This window comes from Chrysochloris asiatica, unplaced genomic scaffold (genome assembly GCF_000296735.1).
Source record: "Chrysochloris asiatica unplaced genomic scaffold, ChrAsi1.0 scaffold00001, whole genome shotgun sequence".
NCBI classification, from domain to species: Eukaryota; Metazoa; Chordata; class Mammalia; order Afrosoricida; family Chrysochloridae; genus Chrysochloris; species Chrysochloris asiatica.
The window spans coordinates 38,064,181-38,077,270 of NW_006408519.1; the positions used below are offsets into that span (position 1 = coordinate 38,064,181).

General features: G+C 45.0%; 1 protein-coding gene across 1 annotated transcript in view; it reads right to left on the bottom strand.

The window, feature by feature from the left end:
* The window catches only part of LOC102825640 (protein FAM49B-like), a 93,077-nt gene extending 81,223 nt beyond the window's left edge, over window positions 1-11,854 (bottom strand). The window contains exon 1 of the mRNA XM_006830708.1: window positions 11,577-11,854. The gene's annotated coding sequence lies outside the window, so the exon portion shown is untranslated. The remainder of the gene's footprint in view (window positions 1-11,576) is intronic.
* Between the last annotated feature and the right edge of the window lie 1,236 nt (window positions 11,855-13,090).

A 13,090-nucleotide genomic window follows, 5' to 3' on the forward strand; every position in this document is an offset into this window, starting at 1 on the left:
ACCCCTCCCACAAAGAAGGCAGGGGAGGGAATGGCCTAAGAGAGACTCCCGTTGTTAAGTGCCATTGGTTCTGACTCATAAGGTCCCTGTATGGGGCTTCTGAGGAGCATTTGGTAGGTTTGAACTACAGACCTTGCAGGTAGCAGCAGTCCAGTGTTTATCCTACAGAACTTTGGTTGGAAAATTCCTTTCTAATCTCCACTTTCTTGAACCTTCTTATACCAACAGATAGGGTAGGTGTTGAAAGTCACAAGATCCATATTTGGGCTCTTTCTTTTGCAAGAACTGCAGGGTATTTTTGCAACACGCTGTGGCTATGTGCAGCTACTGACTTAGGGCCACACTCGCAAGGAAGAAAAAAATCCCACTTTAACACTGTTACATAATATTTGTGTTTCACATTTCTTGTGTGTTTCCATAAAGAGGAAGAAAATAAAAATCTATAATCCTGCCACTCAGAGTTGCCCACTGTAAACACTATGGTGTAAAAGGGGGCTTTAAAAAATTTGTGGAAAAATGGGAATAAAAGATAATGAAATTTCTCCCCAAACTTTTGAAGCTCCCTCGCAGACATCACTTACCTTTTCCATAAAGAGTACACCTGTCATCTGAATTTTTCCAGTTTTAACTTTTTAAAACCTAGTACAAAAACACCTCATTTGTAACATCACCAAGCAATCCACTTTTCCAAATTAGCCAGTTTTACCTAAAGCATGCCTTTTTCAAGCACATTCCCACTACAACAATCTAAGAATTGTCTTTCTGACGCCTGTCTAAGCGTGTCATTCCCCAACCCCAGAACTTAAAGCTACCAGCTCCCACTGCCAGAGGATGAAAGGGTATTCTTTTTGACACTAAGCAAAATCTCTAAGGTCTCCTGTAGCTGCTACATCTCTGAAGGTGTCTTTTTAATCAGGTGTTCATCATACAGTATCACACAACAAGAAAACTGTTAATGGTGAGAGAGTTTCTCATAGCAGGATCGGACCCCTCTGGCCGATGAAGCTCGCCAGGAGATTCAGTTTGGTCACAGTTCCATGACGGCTAATGAGTAAGTTCTTTCAGGTCCAGATTCATTAAGGGGCACACGAATGAATTCACAGACTACTCCTTTATCCCCATGGTGAAAGTCATAAGCCTGTAAGCAGATAGCAGTCCCTGTAAGACTGACTGCAAGTAAAACTGTATCATCACTTGTATGTATTTCCTGGCTCCACACTCAAGATCACAAACAGCCAAACACAGTCCATCTGATACTCAAGAGCACATTTATGAAAACTTAACATTTAAAACAAGATTTGAGGATCAAGTTTAAGTTTCACACATGATTCACATGATTTGCCATGCAATCAGAGAGTATACATTTAAATATTTGTGTGGCTTAAAATGAGCAGATGAAACCAAAATCAAACCCACAGCATTCAAGTCAATTCCGACTCACAGTGTCCCTATAGGTCCCAGGGTTTCTGAGGCTGTAGCATTTAAGGAAAGCACACTGACTCATCTTTATCCTGTGGAGTAGCTGGTGAGTTCAAACAGCCAGCCTTTCGGTTAGCATCCCAGTGCTTAAACCACAATACCACCAAGGCTGCCTTCAGCAGATGAGATGAAAAGTAAATAGCATTAAAACATACTACCAAGAAAACTCTTCTCAGAGTATATGATAGCACAAAAAACTCAGAATTACGAAAGTGCCCCAAGAGGGAAAAAGGCAGCTGTCTCTTAGAGCTGACAATAAACACTTTCGCCGAAAAAGCACACAAGGACAGTGAGAGCGGGAAAAACCAACGGGCCTTTAGGACTGACTGCTGAGGGGGGTAAACTTAGCTTCAAACATGTTCACCAAAACAGTGACTACCTGGATCATTTTTGCTTTCTTCTGTACACTTTCCTCTGTTGTTTGAATTTTTACTCAGGTGAGCATATCACTGTATAAGAAAAGGCAGCATGAGAAGCTACAGGAATCTGAGACAGGACAGACATATGGAACCGCCAGTCTAGAAAGAAGCTTTTACACGGATGGTCAGTTTACATACCGTCATCGGTTTTCAACAAAGGGCAAAGAACACACTTTTCAACTACTGGTCCAGGGACAACTGGGTGGTGGTGCTGCTGTTCAGAGCCATTGAGTTGATTCTGACTCATAGACCCTGTATAGTAGGGTTTCTAAGGAGCAGCTGGTAGATTTGAACTGCTGACCTGGTGTTTGCGGTGCAGTACTGATCCTACAGCGCCACACCAGGAATCCAGAACAATTGGATATCCACATACGAGAAAGTCAACTTAGAGACTGGCTTCACACCACACACAAAATTTGTCTCAAAACAGATCACAGAAGTACTAAAAACTAAAGTATAAAACTAAACTGAAATGCTTCTAGGAGACAGCACAGGAGTATATCTTCATGGCCTTGGGCTAAACAAAAGATTTCCCAGGAGCAACACTAAAAATCCGATCTTTTTTAAAAAGAAAACTAAACTTCACTCCACCAAAATTTAAAACACTTACGTCTCAACAGACACCATGAAGAACGTGGAAAGACAAGTCAGACTGGGAGAGGATACTTACAAGTCATGTAGGATAAAGGGCTCATATCCAGAACATAATAAGAAAAACTCAACAAGCAAACCAATGTAAAAAGGGCGAATGGTTTGACTAGACATTTAGGTGTTTCCCTTTTCTGGCTATTATAAGTAACACTCATAAACAACCTAGATGCCTGTGAACTGGGGGGATATGGATAAACAAAATGTGGTATAGCCATACAATAGAATATCACTCAGCTATAAGGAGCCAACTACTGATATTCTCATCAACAAAGATGAGTCTCAAAGCATTACACTAAATGAAATGATTCCACATGGCATGTAATCAATGTCTCTGGTTAGTACATGTAGACGTCATTGAAATGGTGTAGCTCTGGCTATGTGTACTTTCACCAAAGGGGGGGGAAAAAAGACTGCATATTGTACTAACAAAAGTCTCTAGTTCTTACATGTAGAAACTGCTGAAATGTTCTATCTCTGGCTATGTGTACTTTCACCAAGGGGGAGAGGAAGACTACATATTATGTAATTCACTGCATAAGAAATGTCCAGAAAAGGAAAACCTATAGGAACAGAAAGCAGACTAACGATTGCCTGGGGCTGAGAGCAAGAATGAAAGCTAACAGGGTTTGAGTTGCACAACTCAGTAAATTCACAAAAGTCAATGGATTGCGCAATTAAAAATGAGGGCTTCACAGAATGTAAAGCATACTGGTGTGGCACTGTAGGATAAGCACAAGGTCAGCAGTTGAAACTTATCAGCCACTCTTGGGAACCCTTACATGGAGTCCCTATGAGTTGGGACTGACTTAAGGCACACAGTAACAATGTACACTGTTGTTACCAAGTCAATTCTGACTCAAAGAGGGGGCCCCGATAGGACAGAGCAGAACAGGCCATACCATAGGGTTTCCAAGGCTGTCATATGCACCACCAAGAAACTCCATTCCTACACCAGAGACTAAGGACAAAAGCAGAACCATCCTGCTCCAGACCTCTCTCTCTACTGAAATCCAGCAAGGGTCTATCTACAAATAAGGGGCTTAAAGGCAAATACAACAAGTCCAGGGCAGGCTCCTTTCCACCAGTCCCAATTAGCACACGAAAAGGCACAGACAGTCTCATTTTTACAGAAGATGAAAGGAAAGGATATTCTAGTGTAAAACTGACTTCAAGTCATCCTGAGTCTATTAAAACAAAGAAACAGCAAACACTGTAGCATTAGGTGTAAACCCTCGGAAACCCTACACTGGGTTGCTATGGGTCAGAACCAACTTGACGGCACTTCACAACAACAAATCTTTACAGAGGCGTCCTAGTGACACTGTAGGATCAGCACTGGACTGCAAACTGCAAGGTCAACAGCTGAAACCTACCAGTCCAGTCGGTCCTTGGAAATCCTACACAGGGTCACTGTGAGTCAGAAACAACTCTCAATGGAACTTACCAACAACCATCTTTACGGAAGCCGACTGCCACACATTTCTTCTACAGAGCAGAAGGTGGGTTCCAACCACTGACCTTTCAGTGAGCATCCAAGCACTTAACCACTGTGCTACCAAGGCTCCTTGTAACTAAGTAAGCTGTTGTTGTAAAGTATCATCGAGTCGGTTCCAACTCATAGCAACGCTGTGCAGGGTTTCTGAGGAGCGATTGGCTTGAACGGCCGAGTTTGTGGTTCGCAGTCTAGTGCTTACTCTATACCATCACACCAGGACTCCTGTATCTATGCCATAGGGAAACAAATTTACATGGGATAAACTGACTTGGTGTACCTGTTCAGCCTGCCATAGAAGGAGGCGAAGAGGCTGAGACTGGACACTCTGAAAGGGCTTCAGACAACATGTGCTTGTGGACCTCAACTAGGAGTGTTGAAGCTGAAGCCTTTTTTAAAAACCAAGTAAAAACATAGGTCATAGAAATTATTTAAATGCACGTGCCATGCTATCTGCCTATCCAATCTAGGCAAACAACTGACACAAATTAAAAAGGTAAATTTAATAAAACATATCTTATTGTTTTAAAAGATTTAAAAAAGGAGAGACAACACTGAAAATCTGCTGAACAACATTCTCAGACTCACATTTAAGACACTCAGACTACTCCCCAGGGGTGAGACACACACCAAAAGCAGAAGCCTGGTCAGCTGTCATCACACATACCAGAGAGGAACTATGGCACACCCACTGACAGGGCTGCCAACTCCAGACTACAGATTTTGACTACTGCTTCAACATACTGTACTATTAATAAAAAGGGAACACTTTTATTCACATTTTAGGAACAGAAGTCCCAATTATCACAGACACTCTCCAGAGGTTTCAGTCCTTCACTCTCAGTGCTCAGGCATCCAGCTACTCATACCCACCACCAAATGATAACTAAATGCACCACGGACTGATTACTTTACATTTCCGAGTCTTCAGGTTCATATCCGCTTACACGCAAATGAATGAAAGCTGATTCTCTACTTTTGAAAACTTGTTAAGACATATTAATGATAGAGCAGAGCATAATAACTAATAATTTACATCAAAACAAATTCAAATATAGCAAATAGGCTGTAGCAGCTCAGTTTACTTTTAAGATACTTTTTACATACAAAAAAGGAGCTGCTGTTGTTGTGTGCCGTGGAGTCGGTTCTGACTCACAGTGACCCTGCACAGGGTTTCCAAGGCTGTAAATCTTTCTGGGAGCAGAAAGCCTCATCTTTCTCCCACGGAACGGCTGCTAGTTTCGAACTGCTGACCTTAAGGTTCACAGCCCGATTCATAACCACTATGCTACCATAGCTCCTTAAAACTGAGTAAAGATCCCTTATTGCCCCACGTTGTTAATGAAAAAGGAGGGGACTAAATGTTTAGAGACTGAACAGGAGAAGTGGGACTGTAATTAGCTGCCCAAATAGCAACCTGACTGTTGTTCACTCTAAGCTGGGCTGACAAGGGGGTGCATCATGAAAACGGGGCATTAAGCCCCAGGTGAGAAGAAACATAGCTATGGTTGGAGTTAAGAAGTTCCCACCTTGGAAACAAACAGCGTCAATAAAGAGGATCTTGCTGAACAACAGAGTTCTGGGAGGGCTGAACTCATCACAAATCACTTTGTCCTAAGGGGAGAGGGCGGTCCAGATTCAGCTAAGAGGATTTGGGTAGGGTTGCACAGCAGGGAAGAGGCTCTTTGGACCAAGTCAATGTACTGTTTCAATAAAGAGTAGGAACCCACAAGTTATACACATGTACTCCCACCATTCTGAAAGTGCCAGAGGGAGTGTCTCCATATCAGGGAGACTTTTCTCTAGAAACAGGGAAATTGGTGATTTTGATGACTGAGGCATCTGGCAAAGAAAGGCAGCACTGTGGACACCAAATGCCTAGCTTTCGGAGACCTCTCTCCAGTCTGATACTCATATTTTGGGGTGAATTAACTCAGACTCAATGACTAGGACTATGGAAAGGCAATGGAACATGCATACATGAGAACATTATCTGACTTGCCCCAGCCCTTTGGTATATCCAGCACAGGAAGGGAAGTGGCTGGATCAATGGGACTCACATCCAGGGAGTCCATAGAAGAGATTTAATGGGGTCCCAACATCGCCACAGCTCAAGTGCAGATCACTATCCAGTTCTTTCCTAGACTTTAGCATCCACTTTACTTGCTCTCAGTCTGGATTCAATCTTACTCACCTTCAATTCCTTCTCCAAAAGCTGTCAGAACACTCTTTCAAAAGGACAAACTTGGTTTTCCACTTCTCCTTCCCTTAAATGCACATGCTAAAAGAATCAAAATTCTAAGAATGATTTCCTTGCTTACTAAAGCTCTGACAGGTTCAACCACAACAACAACAACAAAACCTCCTGTCACTGAGTTGCTTCTGACCCACAGCCACCCTGCAGGATCCAGTAGCAGGGCCTCCCCACACCTGTCCATGAGACTTCCAAGGCAGTAGCGGTGTTACATGGCTCATTAGAAGCAAGGCTGGTGAGACTTCATCTCACTCACGTCACAGGAGGGATCTGGAGAAAGTTATCAGGGTCCGTGGGAAAGAGCAAGACAGACCCTCAGGGACATAAAGTGACACCTTGGCAACAATAATGGACTCAAACATAACGGTTCTGAGGATGGCACAGGACCCGGAAGTGTGTTGTTTGATTGTAATACAGTCACTGTGACTTGCAACCGACCTGATGGCACCGAACAACAGCAATGAGTCCTGGTGTGGCGCTGTAAGATAAGCACTCAACTGCAAGATCACTCTGAACCATAAGGTAGGTGGTTCAAATCCACCTGCTGCTCCTTGGAAACCCTACACAGGGTCGCTATGAGTTGGAACCGACTTGACGGTACTTCGAACTGCCGACCTTTTGGCAATCACTCAGCCCTCAGAGCTCCTTGTTTCACAGGTCACAGGTTAGCCAAATAAAAACGTCAATCATGCGTTTGTGCTCCAATACACTTGCTTGTGTGAGACTGAAGTGAACCTACAGCCAGTGAAGAAAGGAACATCTCCGACACCTCACAGCATGCCACAACGAAAACTTTCTATAGTCTACAGCAGGGTAACCGCAGTTGCAACCATCACACTGTTGTTATTTAGAGCCATCAAGTCAGTTCCAATTCATAGCGACCCTGTATAGATAGGGTTTCTAAGAAGCAGCTGGTGAGTTTGAACCAACCCTGAGATCAAGTGCTTACCCTCTAGAGCCACAGGGGGTGAGTTAATGAAATGCTTGACCAAATATAGCAGGCTAATTTTTAAGTTAATAATTTTCTAGGGCCTGCGAATGATATTATAAATTTGGATAGAAAAAAAGGTTTTCCACCCATTGTCTACAGCTTAAATATACAACATCAGTTATAACCACACTGCCCACAACAGATTCTGACTCATAGGACAGAGTTTTTGAGGCTATAACCTTTACAGAAGTCACGTCTCTCTCCCTCAAAGCCTCTGGTGGGTTTGAAACTCTCCCCATACAGTGTGCAGAAAAGCATTTTAGTCACTGAGCCACCAGAGCTCCTAGTATCAAATCAGGAGCCTCAGAGGAGCACTTGGAAATGGGAGTGCTAGTAAAGGCGGCATCCTATTTGGGCGTGTTCTTGAGCAAGTCACCTAAGCTCTGCACCTTCACTGTCTAATGTGAAAATTCTAATACCGACATCTTTCAGGGTTGACAGAGAACTAACCTGATGTATACAAGGAACCAAGCAAAGAGCACATGTTTCCTTCCTATTCACAGCGTCAGAGAAGGAACTCTAGACTCAGACAACTGGGAACCCACTCTCACTCAGTAGCCGTGACACTTTACAAGTCACCTCACCTCAGTTTCCTCCTCTGTAAAATGGAAATAACAAATGTCATGGAGCCCTACTGTGGTGCTGAGGGTTAATGCACTCAATTACAAGGTCAGTTTAAACTGCAAGGTTGGTGGTTCAAGCTCACCAACCGCTCCTTTGCTATACAGGGTTGCTATGAGTTAGAACATGAGACTTGAAGGCACTTACCAACAACAACAATGCCGACTTAACAAGGTTGTGAGAAACATGAAATGCATTTTACAAATCAGTCTGGCAAGTAATAAGATACTCTGGTTAACAAATAAAACCACTATCACCACCGTCACCAAAGACAGTCAGATACCAATGTCACATTATCCTGCTAGATGAGAATGAATTCTTTGAAAAATTAACCAAACCTAGTGAACTGAAGGGGATACCTGGTATGGTGCTATCGGATAAGCACCGGACTGCTAACTAGCTGCTCCTTGGTAACGCTTAACAGGGTTGATATGAGTACGAATTGACTCCACAGAACTTAACATCAAGTGAACCGAATGTAATACAGGATGAACTTTTATACATCCAAGAACTTTTATGTTGACTTTTAGAAACATTCTTTGCACTTGAAATTTAATACTGACAAGATACATATATCAATTGCCCATTCTAAGCAAACAAATCCTTCAGTGACCTAAAGCGTATCACAAAAGGGCATGCCTACTGTACCTCCTCCTCCAAAAATGGCAAAGTAATTTAATCCAAGGCAGCAATCTTCCAAATGGATCAGATGCTTGAGAAAACTACAGCTGAGAACAGGTAACATCTCTATTCAAAACTTTTGCCAGATGAGTTTTTGCAAAAACTCTTTGACCGTGCCATTCATTCAACTATTCAAAACATTTACTGAGTATCTACTATGTACCTGGCAGGCATTTGTGCTGTGCCCTAGTGTAGTGACAAAAAATAAAAAGGGAAAGACAATAAATAGGAGGTATGCTACTAATAAAGGATCATTGTATTTGCCTTAAAGAATGAAGAAGAAAGTGACAGGATCTTAAATGCAGATGGTGCAGGGCCCCGCCATGTTTTGTCCTGCTGTAAGTAAGGTCGCTAACATTATGCAAGCTCACACTATAGCTGAGTGCACCAATATTGCTTAGTAAGAAGAGTTAAGCAACCTCAGACTGGAGTCCTTGGGCGGCACAGTGAACATACTCAGCTGCTAACAGAAAGCTTGCAGGTTAGATTCCCCTTTCCTCAGACAAAATGCCTGCTGATCCTACTTCTGCAGAAAAATCAGCCATTGACATTCCTATGGAGTTCATTTCTACACTGAAACATATGCCGTCACCTCGAGTCAGGATCAACTTGAAGGTGGCTAGTGCTGGTAGCCTCACAGTAACAAGACATATCAGCTTTCTTCACACTTTAACCTAGTCCAGTATTTTCTTCAAGGGAGATGGGGAGATAAACGAAATATGCATCCCTCTGGGGAATTTTGTTGTTGTTTTGTTAAGTGCCCTCAAGTCAGTTTCGATCCATAGCAACCCTGTAGAGGGTTTCCAAGGAGCAACTGGTAAGCTTGAACCACCAACCTTGCAGTTCAAACCGACTTTGCGAGTCTAGTGCATTAACCCACAGCGCCACACCAGTACTCCTCTGTCAATTACCTGATAAGTAAAGGTGAGTGCCTAGTTTTCAAAGAGGAGACAAATAATCTCAAGAGTGGCATTACCTGGCAATTTACTTTTGTCAAATTCAGAAAAATTAATTTTAAGATTAAGCCAAATGCTGCCTGTAATCTTTTTCAAAGAGGAGACAAATAATCTCAAGAGTGGCATTACCTGGCAATTTACTTTTGTCAAATTCAGAAAAATTAATTTTAAGATTAAGCCAAATGCTGCCTGTAATCTCCTGTAATCTATACATATAATCAGCAGCATTTATTTAAAGGTTCTGAAATTTTTATTTTTCCGAGTCAAGAAGAATCAATTTACTAATCATACCTTCATTTTGGCCAATCACTTTCTCAGGAGAACAAAATACAGCTTCTACCCAAAGTTCACAAAATGCAGTCCACAACATTTTACAAAGCAAAATTTCCACGGCAGCAGCTACATCACAGTTAAAGCTTTAAGAAATTTTAAAAATTATCCAGTAAAACTGCTCTGCCAGAAAATTTAATCTTGACTGTTTATCAAGAAATCTTACTGCTAGAGGGGTCATTCAAAAGCTAAACATGGAGCACTGAAGACTCTTGTTTAATCAATACCCAGCTCTCTAAATTCCCTAAAAGAAATGGCTACTTAAATATGTTATGATTCATATCGAAAAACATAAATCATCATAGCAGGTAGATGTGCTTCAAGACTTCTTATAAGAACTCTCCTGAAAGTTCATGCTGTCATTTTACCTTACAATGCTGTTCAAGCAGTTTCCAAGAACTGCAACACTTTATGGATTTATTAAGCAAACCCCAATTATCAAGTTGCTCTAGAAACAAAGCTTCTGTTTCTATTATTAAAGCCAACTGAAGAATTAAAAGGATGAGTTTCTTTTCTTGAGGGACATTAGCCTATTACAATTTGCAATAATAAATCCCTAAAGACCCAAGAGACCGAAATTCCTTTTGCTATATAAAACACTCCTCTGGAATGCCAATCTGACAAAACGCAAGCCTGTAAAACCACAAAATGGCTTGACACACATTTCTCACTTAGAGATTAAAAGAAAAAGTATATTTCAAGAGAGTATCTATTTACAGGGGGGGTGTACTCCAATTCCAAAAACAATTGCCTTATCCAGAAAGGCATTTGGAGGTATTACTATTATTCTGGTGTTTTCATCAGTATTCCACACACGGGGGCATTCAATAAATGATGTTGATGGATGAGACCAAAAAAAAAGTCTTACCAACAAACAGAACTAACAGGTCATGTTGCAAATTAGTCCGTGGAATGGAACCCAGAATGGCATCTGGAGGAGTAGCAAGAGTAGCAATCTTGTACCAGATTTTACATTCAGAGAAATTAACTCATCATCAGTACTATGCAGAGGGAGGAGGTGAGTGAAGGGGGAAGATCTTTGGTAAGACCGAGAATAGCCATGAGGTTTTAAAGAAAAGCCTACAGCAATTGCCACTTCCACTTCAGTTTGACAGTCATCGATTTGGGTAATTATAGTAGAAACTGTGTGTTTTGGAAGCACTCTGAGACCACACCCTAAGACCCTGAATCTGGACTTCCAACACTGGGATCCAGAGCTGAACGCAGCAGCCTGTGAGCGGGAAGGTGTGGCCGCGCAGGTGGGAGACCAGGTGATGCTGGGGAACGGCAGGCAGCAGCTCCATCAGGGGGACTGGGGTTTGGGGTGCGGAGAGAGGGGTGTGGGGCTGGATGCCAGCCCCAGGGGCGGCGGGGGGTGCAGGCAGAGCCGGGGATGGGGGGGCAGGTCACGCGCAGCGCGGGTCCAGGGTGTGGGGCGAGGCGGCGGCGAGCACGCGCACCGAGGTGCTGATCGCCGGCAGGGCGGAAGAAAGGAGCGCCCGAATGAATGGGCGCCCGGCTTGGGGAGGCCGGGCGCGGGCCAGAGGAAGCTGCCGCAGCGTAGGGCCAGGCCCGCCGGCCGGGGAAAGAGGAGGAGGAAGCCGGGCGCGGGCGCGCGCAGCCGCCCCTCTCGCCGCCAAAATGGGGTCGGGGAGGAGGACAGCGAGGGCGCCGGGGAAGACGGGGGAAATAAATCACTCACCCGGCGCGCGAGCCACCCGGCTCTCTCAGCCCCGCGCCTCCGCCCTCCACAGCCGCTCGGGCGGCTCCTCGCAGCGCTAGGGGGAGCCCCGGGCCCAGAGCGGGGAGAGGCGGCGGCGGCGGGGAACCCCTCCGCACCTGCCCCTGTGGCGGAGCCGCGATCAGCCAGGCGGTGGCAGCGGCGGCAGCAGCGGCTCCGAGCGGGGAGGGCAAGTGACCCGGATGTACAGGGTAACGGCGAGGAGGGGGAGGGGGCAATGCCAGGAAGTGAGGGCTCCGCGGACCTGTCCAGCCTTGCGCATGCGCCAAGCGCCCGCCCCGCAAGGTAAATCCCCAGCCTTCCTTCTCCGCCTCCTTCTCCCCCGCCCCTCCCCAAAGGGGTGGGGCCAGGCAGGAGACAGGTGGTCCAAGGGCTCAGCAGGCAAAGGAAGGGGGCGCGGCCACCTCTTCAGTGCCTGAACCCTTCTTAAAGAGACAGCGCCTCATGCCTAGCTGGCCTAGGATAGGAGTGGGCATGGGGATGGTCCAGGGCTGGTCAGTTGTTCTCCTTTGAGGATGAGGAAACCCCGCATCTGAGAACTCAGCAATGACAGGAACTGGACCGCGGAGTTCGCAGGCAGGCCAGGATTCTTTCTGGGAAAGCCTGCAGAGTGGCCACATTCCACCCCGGAGGCCTGGAGCAGCTGGCAGGTTGGCAGCACGCCTCTCTGCTCCGCTCCGGGCCAGGTGCTGGCAGGCTGCCGGAGACGCCCTGGGGAGGTGTGAAATGATAATCCCAGAGCTAGAGAAGGCGCCACCTGAGACTTGTACCATACATACATGGTTTGTTGTTGTTATTGTTAAGTGCCATTGAGTCCATTCCCACTCAACAACCCTGTAAAGGGTTTCAAAGGGGAGGCTGATGAGCTTGAACATCGACCTTGCTGTTCAAACCAACCTTGTAGTCTGGCCTCAGGGACAAATCAGGCCATGTTCTGAGGAAGAGCATGTGTCCTGGGCAAGGAACTGGGATATGCAAAGGGTGCTGCCCCACAACTATTTCTCTAATTCCCCTTTTCATACTGAAAACATAAATGTTCTGCCCCAGCACCATCACCACGACGTACGCACTAAACTAGAACAGGCCTTCTAACTAGCCGAGATTTTTTCATTCACCTTAACCTCAGGATCAACAGTTCTAAATTACGAGCCGTTCCACGGGAGAAAGCTGAGGCTTTCTGCTCCTGTAAAGATTTACAGTCTCGGAAACCCTATCCAGGGGTCGGAACTGACTCCACCGCACATAACCACCACCAAACCCTATACATGGAGTCCCGGTGTGACGCTGTGGGTTAATGCGCTGGACTGCATAATAGGTTTGAACCGCAACGTCGGCGGGTCAAGCTCACCAGCCATTCCTCGGAAACCCTATACAGGGTAGCTATGGGTCGGAACCGACTAGACGGCACTTAACAACAGCTGCTATAGGGTTGATTCTGACTCATAGACTCTAGAGGACACAGAACCACAACCCCA